The following is a 16,435-nucleotide window of genomic DNA, read 5'->3' as shown; positions in this document are numbered from 1 at the left end:
GTCCCAATCAATTGCTATCTATTCCCGTCTAAGGGAATTCTGCCCTAATGGGTATGCAAGCCTTTTACAGGGTAAATAGCTTTGCAAAGGTTTCTGATGCAACTTTATTCGATTAGGTTTAAAGCATTGTTGTACTAACTGACAAAGTTAGTGCATTCAATCTTGATGTTTACAGAATCCATCCCAATTAAGTTGATCAAATTAAATGATTCACTCCAGAAACAGCTGTCCCCTAACACATGTTAAATAGCTGTAATGCAGATGAAACAGGATGGCGAATTGGCTAATCGAAAGACTGATCTCTTTGTAACCTGGATTTCTTCAAAATAAGCTTTGTTTGTCCATCCAGGTTGAGGCTCTAAAGTTTAGAGTCTAAACCAAGAGAAGTAGCTATTACTTTAATACTTTCATGTTTTTGAATAGCTAATCTCGGATCCCAGACAACAGAAGGGCAATGACAAAAGAGTGGCTTCTGAGTTAACTTGTGATGTTTTCTGCATTTTGTGTAGTACTGCAATCATTATCTACTACACAAAATTCGGAATGGACATAATATCCATAAATTGGATCATCAGCATTCTGACAATTGTTTATTATTTCTTGGTGATCAATTGGTGTTTTCCATTTTTTTTATTTCGAGACCAATAGACTGCGCTCCTTGGCTGCAACCAGCAATGGCGCTGTCAACTCAGTCATAACTATTGTGTGTCCAGAAGAGCAACAACATTACATCAGCGATAGACTTATTCCATTGGCGTGGAAACAGGAGTTTCACAACATTCAGACAGACACTTTCCTCTTCATAGTCGCATAGTAAAAACATTGAGTTTCACGGGTTAGCCAAGTTACCACCCATTCTATCAATGTTAACATGTCAGTATCATTGCATTACTTTAAAAACATTTCATATTCATATTTCTCATTGCAAAAAAAATCTCTTGACTGAAAAAAAAACGAACTTCCGATAGATTTGTGCCATCACCCATTGTCTGCTTATAACAATAATCTCTCCCCCAAAATCTTATTCAAGGGGAAGGCTGGCCACTAACACGTTGTTTTGCAACCAGTCAAGCAAACAACCTTTTATGCAGAACAGTCATTCAGCAGCCACATCAGGCCACAATAACAGCATCAACCTTATTGTGACAAGTATGCGAAATGAATCACAATGTTGAATGGAACAGAGTGTAGTACACCATGGAGCAGAAAGTCGGCCATGATGGTGAGCAACAGAAGTGGACGGGGTTAGGCCCACATGAGTGTACAATGTATTCACTAGCTCTAAGCTGAGTGTAAACTCCTATTCATTTCTAGCGTCTTTGATTGTGACCACCCACCGGGGACATATATATGGAAACTCCACACCATCATTTTAGAAATCAAGAAGCCTTTTGGACATAAAGGGGAACAAAAAACTAATAAAAAAAAACAAACTAGTTTTCGTGATTCTAGCCTTGAGTTTAACCTGCCTGAAACTAAATTATGCTTATTCTGCTTATTGCTTAGTTAGCTCCACATTTAGTCCAATTCCTGTACTATTTATATTGTGTGACTAGCTCCTTCAAAGCCTCATAGTGAGAGCTAAACAGCAACTACCCTATAAAAATGAATGGGCCTCTTCCTTGCAGCTTGTAAGATCCAGGTCCATGCAGGTCATTGAATGAAGTGTCTTCGATAGATGAAATGTGCAGTCTGTAGTGTGTTTTCTGTTTACCTGTTTGAAGCTTCTTTGTCACCTCAGCGCTGCCTTTGGACTTTGTGCCACCAACTTGCAGGAAGTCAGAGCCTCCAGGGTCTTCTGAGAAATCATTAACTAATACAAAAATCATTTCAGTCTGCCTCTGTGCTAAAATGACTCATTCATGATTTTATGCAATCCTTTTTTCAGCAATTTTTTGTACTGTTTTTGAATAACATTATCTCATAGCAAATGTTGTTGTTTTTTTCTTAGGGGGAACGTTACTCCCTTTGTCTGTTGCATGCAAATGTACAGTACATTAGCTGTACTCTGCAGCCAAATGAAATTTTGATAAATGGTAACAGTGGAAAGGAATACAAACTTTTTTTGAAAACACAAATATGGGCAGACCCATGCAGTCTGAACAAAAGGGAAACAGACGATGAGGCAATGGCTGACATTACAAATGAACCAGATAGTCTTATAAACGAGTATATGTTATGGACAATGCAGTTTTGTTGGGTAAAAATGAGTAGGTCTCTTCATTATCTCTAATCCTATGTAAACTCTTCACGCTCTGTGTAGTTGCCAGCATATGTGCGATGCATATTATGTACTCTTCCTTGATTGGTTTTTCGCTGCCAGCGTACGTAACACATCCCTATGTCATCGGGAAACAGTCCAACACTCCTCAAGTGGAGTGCTAACTGAAGTAGCACAACAAATTTTTTTTCCAATTTTTGAACTACACATAACGCACATTGGATTATAAGGCACCTCATATATTTTTTAGAAAATTAAAGACTTTTAAGTGTGCCTTATAGTGTGGAAAATATGGTATTCCATGAGGTAACATTGCTTCGAAATATTCGGTTGTCCAGAGCCCCGGAAAAGATTTTGTTCATTCATAGAGGTTCCACTGTACCTCTCCCCCTAATATCACATCATTACTGTTATAAAATACAATAACATTATGAGTAATGTCACAATTACATTGGGTTGTACATCGGCTGAAATACAAGACATAAAATCTTCTAAGGACCCTTAGCGGTTTAAAATGATATCATTTGTAACCCCATCGTACTAAATAAATGATTTCATTTTGTAATTATCATTGTAATTTATTCAGATATGACACTTGTGTTTTGCGGTGTCCTGTGTTGCTGCTCTTTGGGTATTGGGTTGTTGGGTGTGATCACTGTTCTCATATTCTTCATTACAAGAAATTATTCTATAATGGGAGAGAAAATGCTCAGCGGCAAACTCATATGACCAGATTATTCACAACCCCACACTGCTTCAGTGTATGAGTTCTTGTGATAAGTTTAACATGAAAAAGACAAGGCAATGCGTATAATTCTGGAAAAGCTGTTTTGTATTTTAATATGTAAGTCTTGCGTTAAAAAAAATACATTACAATGTATGGGCTGTACAATGGACAAGCAGCAAATACTGCATAGACAGTAGTAGTGGTGTATGTAAATTTGTATGTACACTTCAGTGGGCTTGACACCACAAATATTGTACCAATATAATTCCCCATATCTTCACATACATAGTCACAATAATGACTAATCCTGGCTAATGGGTATTGGTGCCTAAAGTCTGGCACAGGGGCCATCTGTGGAGTAAATAAATAATAATGTGCAGCAAAATTCTTTATTCATTCATTCATTTTCTACTGCTTTTTCCTCACGAGGGTCACGGGGGTGCTGGAGCCTATCCCAGCTGTCTATGGGCGAGAGGCGGGGTACACCCTGGACTGGTCGCCAGCCAATCACAGGGCACATATAGACAAACAACCATTCACACTCACATTCATACCTATGGACAATTATGAGTCGCCAATTAACCTAGCATGTTTTTGGAATGTGGGAGGAAACCGGAGTACCCGGAGAAAACCCCACAAATTCCACACAGAGATGGCCGAGGGCTCCTAGCAGAGATGGCTCCTAGCTGTGAGGTCTGCACACTAACCACTAGACCGCTGTGTCGCGCAAAATTCTCCAAATAGAGTAAAAATATATATTATTGTCATTACTTTTAACAATACAAGTTTGATACAGTTGTTAATTAGCAGATACTGTAGATGCCATCCTCATCATACCACTTGCTTCAAACACTCATCGACTTCACAGCACATAGTTTCACATCATGGTGTTGACGCCGTTGTTTGGAAGCATTTGGCAATCCCAAAGTTGCTATCATAAAAATGTCAGGCATGGAAACAGGTGTAAAAAATGCTGAGAAAACCTACACCTGGCACAGTAATGGGCTAATTACAGAAAAGGTGATGAAACGCTCACCTAGTCTTAAGATATCAACACATACTAACAAAGATAGCCAGCAACTACCAAAGTGTTCAATGTGCAGAACATCACTTTACGAGGATTCAGTATGATAAGCTAAATTAAGATGGTGTTGAATTTCTGTGAGGAGCAGCTGTTTGAGAATTTGTGCATTGGAACTGGTAATCATAAGACTTAATGGTTCATATTTTATTTCATGTATACCTTAGCACAGATTAAGGCAGATCGGAGTGTAAAATTCCCTAGACAAATTATAAACATGTATGTTGAGGAAGAAGTGGGTGCCATAGTGAGTGACCTGTATCAGGCTCAATGAATGACATGGCGCACAAATGATGTGACGGTTTCCTTTTCATGTTTAAAGGTCATCAACTGTGTTTTGTAATTTGCTGACAGTCGTCTAGAAACTGAAGATGGAGATTTCTATGTTACCACCTCCAGAGTAATAATATCCCTATATCAACTTGGGAAATCTACTGCGCCCCCAATGTCCCTGTCACCTGTATGAACCCATTATAGGCTGTGTAGAAATGTGCAACGCTCATTTCAGATATGACCCTTACCTCCTCCTCCTCTCTTTTCTGTCTACGCATAAAAACCTCTGTGTCTCCTGAATAGCTTATAATAACATGTTTTAAGAAGCCTGCCCCGAGTGCCCCCAAAGGATACAACCTTGCAAGGCTTTATGATATCATGCTCTCCTCTAATTAAAGGTCATTCTGGTATCATAGGTGCCTTGGCTGAGACATCTAAAACATGATAGCTTTGCTTAATGCATCTGATTTTCTGGTTAAAACAATTAATTATATTTCACAGTTGAAATCCAAGTCCTAATAATGATAAATAAGAATCAAAGTACCATAATGAGAAAATCCTATTTATGACACTTACCTGCTATAGTAGCAGGTACACATGTCCAGTCCATTACTGAATAATAAAGTTGTAGTTTGCAGGACTGTAGAACTATAGTGACTTATCTAGAAATGTGCTTCTAGTGTGCCTCTCTATTTAGCTACCCGAGAGGGGGCAAAATATCAAAGTCTCCCTTTCATTATGACACAGTCCAACTCAAAATCGCTGCAAGCTACAATCACAATAATTTAGTCAATTCAAAAATATTGTTCAAAAAATTGTCATTCACCCATCCATTTTTCTACTGTTTGTCCTCACTGGGTTACTGGCATGCTGGAGCCTATCCCAGCTTATTTCGCTGATAAGTAGGGTACACCCGGGACTGGTTGCCAGCCTATTGCAGGGCTTCACCAATGTCAAAAAATAAAAATAAAAAAATAGTCAAAAATGTTACTGTATGACAGCTCTGCTAAAAAACGTGACTAAAATGGGGTGCAGTACCATGCAGTTCCTGCGGTGATAGAAAACAAGTTCTGATTTGTGTCGGTCAGTGAAAAACGCATGGGGGAAATCCAAGGACTTTTGGGATGAACCTATTGCAGAACCTGATGGTTCCACACTGGATACTGCAGAACCTCATGTCAGAGTCCAGCAGGTTGAATAGAGCAGGACATCATCAGTGCTGTGGTCTCACAGTGTTTGTCTGCAATATCCTTAAGTGGGAGGGAGGAGAAAATTCCCAATTATTTTCTCTACTGTCCTCACCACTCTCTGGGGAGCTTTCCAGTCCTTGGCTTGGCAGCCAGAAGACCAAATAGAGCTGCAGCTGCTCAGCAAGCTTTTGATGTTTCCTTTATAGAAAGTGGTGAGGACGGTAGAAGGCATGAAATGCATGGTCTTCTCAGCCAATACAAGAAGTGTAGTGGCTGTTGTTTGGAGGAACTTCATGCAACTTACTGTCTTCACAGAAGTGTTGTTAATGTGGAGTGGTGTGATGGTGTCTGGGCTTGTTCACATTGAGGACGAGGTTGTCCACAAGTTGCTCCTCCCGTCCGTAGTCGGTGCTACTGGATAATAGTCATTAAGCCTAGTGATTTTTTGGCACTGAGACTATGGTAGCTCTCCTAAAACATGTTGCAGCAATGGCCTGCTCTCGCGAGATGGTAAAACTGTGTGTTAGTACCTGGCCAGTTGGCCAACACATTCCTTGAGCAGCCGTACAGGAATGTTATTGGGACCAACTGCTTTCCTGATGTTGACCATGTTGTGGGACTGCCAGACGTCAGCTACTGAGGGCCTGCACACCAAAATGAGTTATTGTTATGATGCATGTTTTGAGCATATGCAATTAGAGATGGTCAGAATGTTTTTTTCTTTTTCTTGGTATTTTCTTTTCTAATCACGCAAGCTTAAAAATGATAGCTGAGCTTATCGTCCCATATCCCACCTATACAAATGTATGTACTCCACACACATTCTTGCACACAAGCATACTTCCCTCCGTCTGGTAGGGAGTCTGGACTTCTCCGACTGACTGCGCCTCACTGCCCTTGTGCAGTGGTGTGCCAGTTGTGCCTTCCCCCATCACTGTGAATGCCACCATCTGGTGTGCCACGTGGACATCATAATCTCCCCTTAATTACATTAGCAGTGCAATCAGTTACTGCATTACAAGGCCCGGCGAAGAGCTTTTAAATCTTGGAGGAAATCATAAATAATTGCACTAAGTACCCAGTGCCAGATGTGCATGCCAACTTGGCTGCCATTAGATAAATAGTAACCTCAACAATGGTGTTTGAAATAAACTCTACAAACATTTTTTCGAGGAGTATGGCCCCCTGGTCCTTATTTCCCACCCCTGTACTCATAGCTTCCATTCATATACCCTTCTTTTGTGTGTTACTTCACACAGATGTTGATGTGTTCTGCTGAACAATCACACACCGTAAATACACCGTACCTGTTGCTGCAGCTTTTCTACACCACTGTGACTGATGACTTCCAGGAAACACTTAGTGAAGTTTGTCACCATTCAGTCCATTACTGCACCCTTCAATCATGTTTCTGTCATGTAATTAATTAGTAAAACTGTATTGTTATTTAGCTATTCTTCTCAGTAGTTGGATTTATGGTGTGTGAGTCCGTGTGTGTAGTGTAACAAGACATTGCACGTTATAAGATACTATCACTGCCTCTCTCCTCGGAGGGAATGTCGTCTTCTATTGCTCGCTATTTTTCACTCATCTTCCTGTCATGTTCTCAGCTCCCAGGGCTGTTCACACTGACGCACATCTCAGTCAGCTCATTGCCAGTTTGATGCACTTACACGTACAACGATGGAGTGGCAGAGCTCTTTAATATCATGTGGACGCAATAACATATTTCAAGATGAACATTCCACTGCCTGTAAATACCTCTTTAGGTACGGATGCCCTATTTTCATTGTCAAACTCTTTCTTGGAAAGTCGGGTTAAAAGAAACACGACCCTGAGTGACATAAGGCTATTTTTCTCTCACAGTGTAAATAAGATATGAATTCACAAAACAACACTTTGACAATTTATCTCAGAGAGGGAGATATTGATATTTACATGGACGATGCCTACTTCAATTTGATCACAATCTGGCCTTCCAAGTGCTATTTAAATGAGTGGGTGTCTTTCCAGCTACAAATTGTGAGGGTAAAACACAGCAGAGTGATGAAAGAAAAACTACAGATATTGACTAAACACGTCTTATCATTTATCATAATTTATCCATCCACTTTGTCACGGCTTCAGCATTTAAAGAAGATAGATGATACAAGATGTTGTCCTCTCTTTCATAATTCCATGCTCTAGGAAGTGTGTCCAATATGGACTTACTTTACCACTTTGCAAGTCCGTTGGCATCCGTTTGTCATCTACATACATCTCATGCTGTTTTTTTTTTCCCACAATAATATAAGACAGCTGGCATTTGGACCTTTAACCTGTATGATGAAAAATGCATTTAATGAACAGCAATATATCTTGTGACTAACATATCTGGAGGGAGTAATGTCAAAATTCCAAACACATATTTTAGTTGACCAAGCATTTGAAATGTGTTTTTCAGTTGGCTTTGAAGGGGCCACAGTGTCATTAAGAGACTTTGAAAAGTGTGGCACTTGCTATTCCCTGTTGTCATGTGCCTCATTTCAGAGGTGCTTGCCCCAGCTGTAGCTATTAATATCTGGTATAGAATATTCCCATGAGGTGGGGTTTGGAGAAGGTTCTGCTCCAGCACAGACACTTACAACGCCAAAGTTCAAAAAAGTGCTGACTTCCTCCTGAGCTCACAAGTCACCGCCATCTGCTCCCCTGCTAACTAATGCAAAATAACAACATTGAACAAATCTCCTGGAGGGACATGATCTACTGTTCAATTTTGACATCCAAAATTAATCTAACCATACATATGCATCAGAAACATGCAAAGAAAACTGGGAATTGCAAAGAGTTATTAGTTTAATAAGATCCAGTGATAGGCCTTACATATAACAGTGTGTCTTCTTTTTTCTTTACATCTATTACTCACACAGGACTTTGTCACTCAACTCTCTCATGTGCTATATGTGAATGTGCTGTTTGTCTGCTGTGGTGATTTACTCGGAACATTTTATCAAAGCGAGCCAAGTGAGCCTGCTCCACCAGGGACACATGCATTTTATAAGGGTATAAATAATCAATGATGCTGCATCAGTAATGGCCTGTAATGCAGTTTGGTAACCTCACCCGCCCCTACCCACTGTAGTGTGTTTCTTGGTCAGACATGGGAAAAAGATTGCCGTAGCTAATTCTTACAGCGTGTTCGTATAAGCACGTACTGTTACATCGCTATTCACTTTTTTAATGCAGGTGCTGTATTTAAAAAGTATTCCTTTAAAAGGTAAAGACATACTCAATACTCAAAAGAATTATGTTTATTTTTTGGTTGCACTGTACATTCATAAATAACTAAAATGTTGTAAAAATGAAACACAGAAGCAATGTGGATGAGGAAGAAAAGAGTAGCAGATGCAATAACATTGTCATCCTGTATGTCTCAGGTCATACCTGGCTTACTCAGATGGATTTTTAACAAACACAACATACCAGTATACTTCAAATCTTTCAGACAGAGGTTGGTACATCCCAAAGACAGGACACCCCACGCCCTGAAGAACAATCTGGTGTATGCTGTCCTGTGCAGTGAGGGATGCAAACAGCCACTGAGCATGGCACCACACAGACGGGCTAATTCTTCAGGTCAAGACTCTGCGGTCTACCTGCATCTCAAAGAGAAAGAACAGTCTTTTGAGGACAAAAATGTACACATTGTGGCCAGAGAAGGATGGTTTCAAAGAGGAGTGAGGGAAGCCATCAATGGTAAGGTGTGGGGGTCAACCTTTTCCCCACACCTTTTATGTCCTTTTATGTCCATTTCTTCTAAAAGACGCAGTCATTTAGTTTCTGTACCTGCCTCCTCCTAGTATAAATACTAGAGATGAGCGAGTACATCACTATCTGTATCTGTACCTATATTTTCAGTCATCTATATGATAAGCATCGGTAGCCGTACTCACTGTAGGCGGGGCATACACCGGAAATGGGTGGGGGGGTTAAATCTGTACATAATTTGTTTAAATCCTAAATTGACATAGATTGATCAGAAGTTGCTACTACATGTATTGTTTATTGTGTGTGTTTATAATGTGTGTAAGTAATCCTTCAGACTTTATTCTTTTGTTATTTTTAATGAGCTGTGTGTAGGTGGTGATTCATGCAAACATGGCAAAAACGGAAAAAATAAGCTGTCGGCCCTGTTGACTGTATTTTTCTCAAATACACCGCTTTCACTCCTACAAGCAGTTTTCCAACTGACTTTGTATCATCAGCAAGCAAGCCGACGGAAAAAAAAACACTGTCAGTGACTGATGCACGGCCGTGCCTATTGTCACTGTGACACTGTATTCTCTGAAACAAGTTTAAGATTGCAAGGTGCATACAGCAATGCATTGAGAGTGGTGTAGCCATATTTGTTGCGTCTGTGACATCATCGTTCTTGTAAAACAGTGTTGGCTGTCTACAGGAAAACAACAAGCCGGCTTTTCAGATTTTCCCACTCTGGAAACTCTTTAAAAAAAATACAGATTCAGGGCATCCAGCATTTCGGTGTGAATGAAAGGCTGAAATTATAAAATACTTCACTGTTTTGACCTGAAAATGTGTCCATGTGGCTAGCTCCTTAGTGTCACACACACGGCATCAAAGTTTTTGACCAATCACAAGCAGATTTAACAAAAAAAAGAGAGCTGAAAAAACAAAAAAAAAGGTTGTTCACTGCAATGAGCCAGCTCCCACAGTTCACATCACTAGTTACTAGTTACTTTACCAAAAATGATAAAATAATGACTCCTGGCTGCGAACAGTGTGAGCAACCAGAACTCTCGTCCAACAGTGTAACGAAACATTTCATTCACAATCACAATCACATGCTGCTTTAAGAGAAAAAGGCAGAGAAGAAAACTATGTTGCATTCACTTTAAAGAACTGGCTCCCGTCTGTCACTTCAAAGATCCCGTTCTAAGAGCTGTTTCATTCGGGAACAACCCATCACCACAGTATAAGCAATATGCTGTTTTTAATATTTTTAAAAGCAGGACCTATGACACTCTTGTGCAGGTGTACTTTGACTACCTTTTTCCTCCCATGCACACACATTTACAGACAGAGCCAAATAGGATACACTTAGTTTCACCTCCCCACCCCCCCCCCCCCCCCACGCTTCTCACTCATGAGTCTGTATTTTCATTATTATTAATATCTGCCTGTTTAATTTTCAGCTCTGTCATAATGTGTCGGCCTAAACTACAAGAGACAATCCCTTATTGATTACTTTCCCAGCAGCCCTGGCGCACGCCCCAGCTGATCACGGCTCTCATGCAGACATCTCATGCATTTCAGATAATAAGCCGCTGCTCTGGAGTTGAAACAAATTGGATGTGCAGTCAGTCACTGTCCAAGTGAATCATGTTGCAGTCTGTCAGTGGACTGGCTTGGATTATCATCTTACCCAATCAAAACCAAAAATGGGAGGCAAAAAATGCCATGAGCACATTCAGCCTGTATCCTGTTTAGACATATTGTCATTATTTTATTTCTGTTCTAAAAGAAAGGTTACCATATCATACAGAATCCTCAATTTATCAGAATATAGCTATGATTAATCATAGAGTCAGCATCCCGGCATTTCATCACAAATAAAGTCGTCTCTCACCACTTTTTTGGTGTGAATTTCACAACGACTTTTCACAAGTTTTCCAAAAATATATTTATTAATAAATCATTCTGTTTAGTGGTTTAATGTGGTCTATTATTAGTCTAAACACATGTATATTTAAGCAAATGCTAAATATTTTGTACATATTAAGCATTTTCAAGCATACAAATTTATAAATGTTCTAAAATACAAATACAGTACAAGGCATTCAAAAGACACATTCAACAATGATATGTGGAATGCAACCGAAACAACAGCCTTTTATCTCAGACTGGAATGATCTCACAACAAAACGGAAGAGGGAGAGAGACGAGCAGGGTATGTTGCAAGGGAATTGTGGGGCTGTTTGGTTTCGACCCAGAAGAAGACGATTTTAGGGGTTTTAGTGCACAAGAAGGAGCATGAAGACTTTCAACATTTCTTGTTTTTGCACAATATTTTCTGTAGAATGGCATGTAGAGCTTGTGAACTTTTGAGACACACACATGCTATTCTGTACATTGACAAGGCATACACTGAGCCAGAACTCTAGTAATGTCCAGCAGTGAACAATATAGCCATTGTTGTTTTACTCACTTGGGATTGTATAACCCAAAGAAAAATAAAGCATCCTGTCATGTTGGACCAGGCTGGGTTTCAAATTCTGTGCATTCTTACAAATCTAAAAAGGACATATTTTTGGAGTTGCATGGGAAGACATGATTAATAATACATCAGTATTATAGAGCACAGACGGTGCCGCACTGACTTTAATGAGTCCATGGAGGGAAAACAAACCCAGACAGAAAACAACTACACACACATCCGTAAAAACATCTGCATTTAAATCCTAATAAATCTGCCCCCTCCTCACCACTAGCTTTAAGTATTAAGTTAGCGGTTTGTGCATAAGGCACCGGGATATAGAAATCATTTTCGGTTGACAATCTCATATTGTTGCAAGCTGTATGAGATAATTGTTCTGTTTGAAAAGTACACCTGAGGTGGTTTGCTGCAAAACTCCAGCAGTAGAATAATTGGCACCCCAGTGTAAGCCTCCCCCTGTTTGTTGCCAGCTGTTTAAAATATGGATGATATTGTTTTCATTGCTTGGCTTTTATTGACTTCCACTTGGGCCTGTGGTATAATCCTATGACCTTTTCTCCTGCGTGAAAAAAGAACATAAACAAGACATTCCCTTGTGCACCAGCAAAGCTGAGCAGCAGGTTTCTGTGGATCTGTGGACAATAAGATAAAGCAACTTACAATAATGTATGTATGTAACCAAAAGTGGAAAAAAAGCATTGCAAAAATGATAAGAAGTGCTGTGTAGTTTTTTTTCAAACACATTTGTTTTCCGCACACACTCAATTTATATCTGATGGCTCTGTTATGTTGATGCCACAATAATTCTGGCCTCGTTGCGTTATTCCACGTATTGCCACCCATTGTTAACTCTTGCATAAATACATAAATAGGAAAATGATTAAATTTGAGTTAAGTCTTTCTCAGTGTTGACTGTCATCTTAAATCATGCAGAAATGTGATAATTACCCACACAAGGCCAAAAGGGCCCATCACTGCCACTTTAAATCCAATAAACGCCATGACCTGATCACTATAATTGACCATCTATCAGGGCCATTGAGGAGTCCAGTGCTGCTAACCGTCGCTTATAATTCCTCTTGATCATTGCTAATTACAGAAAGTGGGAGAACCCAATATCACAGATACACAGAGACAGCTGCTGCCTGCATGTTCACAGAGGTAGGATAGCCTTTTTATTAATGATGAGCTGTGAGGCTACATACATTCACTGCAAGTGGTATTATCATAATGAGATCACCTGTGTTCCTGTCTAAAGGGGCTGATTTAAATTTATGTATATATAGCTCACTATGTTTAAACCAGTGCTGTGAGTGCGGCAATGTTGGACAATAATGTGTTTGCTCTGCAAGAAGGTTTAGAATTGTTTGTATTGTTTGCTTTGCTTCCATGAATTGTTGAATTAATTCATCCAAAGGGTCTGTCTTATACTGAATTGAACAAGAACTGGGAAAAAATCCAATTAATCCATTCCAGACACTCAAAAATGTTACAAAAAACACCTTTGATGTAGAACAATTATAATTTGACATGCAGAAAATAATGACAAATAATTATAAATGATGAATGAAACCTTTATGGAGAATCCTGTTGGTAGAGTCCGACAATTGCTGAGGGAGGAGGGCAGGACAGAGCCACATGTACACTATGTCGGTACTTTGGTGCAACTTTTTCTTGCGAGACAGCACTTCATGGCACAACACGGTCTGCAACGCTGCTGCATTATGCTATAGTTTAAACTTATTTTGCTTTATTGTGGATTATTTTGCAGCTGTCATCAGTTTAACCCTACAGAAACAGGCTGTAAGCATTACAGTAAGAGTTACAGTACATAGTGCACTTGAAAGCCACATTACATGAACAGCTGCATTGACAGCCTTCTGGCACACATAATTCCGTGCCCAGAATGTCCGATCTTGAAAAGAAGCACTATCCGAGTCACCAGTACAGTCACCAATGCTTTGGGCACTCGATTCGTAGTTTGAACTTGGTCTAGTTTGTTAAACACAGTGTTTGGTCAGATGATAACCAAGACAGTGTAGAAAAACAGGAGACCTGAAAAAATCGAAAACCAGGAGTACAAAAACTGATTCCACTGTACACCCAGTGGACAACATTGTTTTTGCTGATGCAATAATTTTATGAAAGTTGTGTTATTGTGAAAGTAATTAATTCGTTAATTCATTTTCTACACAAAAACTGCCCACTGTCAAAGTGGAACTTTGAAACTGCTCAAATTGCCCTTTCATATTGCTTTTGCTCACCATTATTACCTGCAGTACCTGCAAATATTTTTATTGTTTTTATAAATGCTAAACCACGCACAAGATATGCAGTAGTTTCCTGGGGAAAACTGTAGGAGGGAAGGTTGACAGGACCCCACACCCCCAATCATTTAATGTAGCAATGCAGTAACTCACTATAGTAACTTTCAGTATGATGGAGCAAACTGCGAGCACAATACACTGTAGCTAAAGATGCAGGGGTATTAAATAGGGGTATTTAATATTGTTGCCACTGGTGGGTGGTGGTGTTGGGGCATTCCTCCAGACACGACACATGCAATCAATGTTCGTTAAAGCGCCTGTATGTGCTTTTTGTTCATGTAAGCTCTGTAATTGACATGGCTTGTCCGGTTGCTCTGATAGTAGATCCAGCACAGTAACAATTAGTAACTAATACATGCTAATACAAGCATGTATTAGGGCATTCAACCAACACCTTATTAGATTGTCACTTAGTTAACCTTGTGTTACATTGGCTTGTTAAGTGGGAAAGGAAAGTAACCCTGGGGAGAAACTGGTGGCGTAATAAAGCTGGTTTGGACAGCAATATTGTAAGAGCTTAAAGTGGACTTAAAGTCAGTGTTGACATAAATATCAATGAATCCCCAATATGCGAAACAAGCACACATTCAAAAATTGCATCGTTTTTGCAATAATGAGCATTCCACTTCTTCTTGTCAATGGAAACATGTCAATGGTATAATGTACAATTTACTGAGGTTTTATGGAAACACCTATACCTCTTTTAAGCACTGTTCAATTACATAAAAGCCACCCAGCCCTTGGATAACCCTTTTTATAGTAATTCATTTATGACTGTGGTCAGAGAGGGGCTGCGTCTGCTGCCACAAACACCCCCCGACATGTGCGCATGGCATGAGGATGAAATCCACAATCCACTGAAGGGCACAGTTTTCATTAAGACCTCTTCTTTTCCTACATAAGGACATCATAAAGTAGTCCACCCGACATTCACAAGCATTTGTTTCATATTTATATTTGCGGGATTTCAAAATGTTTCTGACTAATAGAAAACACACCATTCAGACGGCTTGTTTTAGGGAGGGGAAGCGAATGAACATGGGCAGGAAAGGAAAAGGAAGCATGAAAATGATGCCACAGATGTGGAGGAAAAGGATACAAAGACGTTAAGTGACTGGTCAAGATCCAACAAGTCTCTCCACAGATGACTATGATAATTTTAACCACATTCTGAAGCAAAGTTTAAAGACTTGGAGGCTTTTGGAGGGTTAGAGCCTATTTCTCTTTATAGCACAATACCTAGGCAACGTACCATTTCTCTCCACCCCTAAACATTGCTCACACCGCCATTCCCTGAAGCTTGAAAGCATAACATTTCTCAACCGGCTACTCCCACTGGGACTTGGGTTCAGAAGATGGAAATGCAAAGGATAGTTTTATTGGGCGGGTGCAGACAAATACATCTATAAACAGTACATATTTTGGTCATGTTTGTGTGTCGACTGCAGCTTGAGGTGCCTGAAGTGATTAAATGTCATATATAAGATGATGCAATATGCTATTAGGTCACATGATAACATGTGGACTGACGGTCACAGTGGTATGAAAAATTTTGGGCACCCCTGGTAATTTTCAAGATTTTCCTTCATAAATCACTGTTTTTTTGGATCAGCCATTTTAGTTAAATATATCATATAGCAGACAAACACACTGATTTTTGAAAATGATCAAGGGTGTCCAAACTATTAAAAAGAGATCAGACAACACGGTTACAGGTAAAAGGAATTATAGCGTTACTGAAGGCCAGTAGCAACAAATCAACCTGTCCCGGGGTGATGGTCACTCTGGACGAAATGGTTTAGGCTCACTGATGTGATGAAGGAAAGTCAATGTCAAATGTCAATAAGAGGGCACAGGTTCTGTGAATGGCATGCCCTCACCTAGGGGGCCGTGTGAGATGTCAACACAGTGTGGCCCCCTAATGTATCCTAATCTGAATTATGACCAACAACTGACTATATGACCTCTCTCACATTTGTATCTTTGTGTATATTTCTATTCTATATGACATCAATGGCAGTTTACTAGTTTAAGTGTTAATATTTATCAAGTGTTACATGGAAATTCTGAATAATGAGATTTTTCATATAATTAATAATAATAGTAACACAGTTGTCCCTCACAATGTTGTGGTTCGATTATAGCTCCCACGCTATAAGGCATTTTCAGAAATTAATTCATTAATAAATCATCACTGTTTTGTGATAGACTATGGCCTATTATTAGTCAAAACATATTTAAATACAAGTGATATGATCACTAGGCAACAGTAATGTCACATTTCATTATCACCTTGTCAGCCATAATGACATAAAGTTCTCCTACCATTCCGTGTAAACGTGGTAAGTCTTTCTTCCCCACTTTTCTCCTTTCTTAAGTTTAGAAGAAATCAGTTTGAGGCT

The 16,435-nt window shown here is 39.5% G+C and overlaps 1 protein-coding gene across 4 annotated transcripts in view; it reads right to left on the bottom strand.

Annotated features, from left to right (window-relative positions):
* LOC131128695 (multivesicular body subunit 12B) overlaps nucleotides 1-16,435 on the bottom strand; it is a 62,052-nt gene that overhangs the window by 42,500 nt on the left and 3,117 nt on the right. For 2 of the 4 annotated variants that reach the window (XM_078789318.1, XM_078789320.1), the window contains one exon: nucleotides 1,715-1,813. The gene's annotated coding sequence lies outside the window, so the exon portion shown is untranslated. Of the gene's footprint in view, nucleotides 1-1,596; nucleotides 1,637-1,714; nucleotides 1,814-16,435 lie in introns of those variants that run through there. The other 2 variants (XM_078789321.1, XM_078789319.1) reach the window with 2 other exon arrangements.

The sequence above is a fragment of the Doryrhamphus excisus genome, linkage group LG3 (assembly GCF_037039965.1).
Source record: "Doryrhamphus excisus strain RoL-2023G ecotype Guam linkage group LG3, RoL_Dexc_Guam_v1.1, whole genome shotgun sequence".
NCBI classification, from domain to species: domain Eukaryota; kingdom Metazoa; phylum Chordata; class Actinopteri; order Syngnathiformes; family Syngnathidae; genus Doryrhamphus; species Doryrhamphus excisus.
This window is presented reverse-complemented; position numbering and strand designations above follow the sequence as displayed.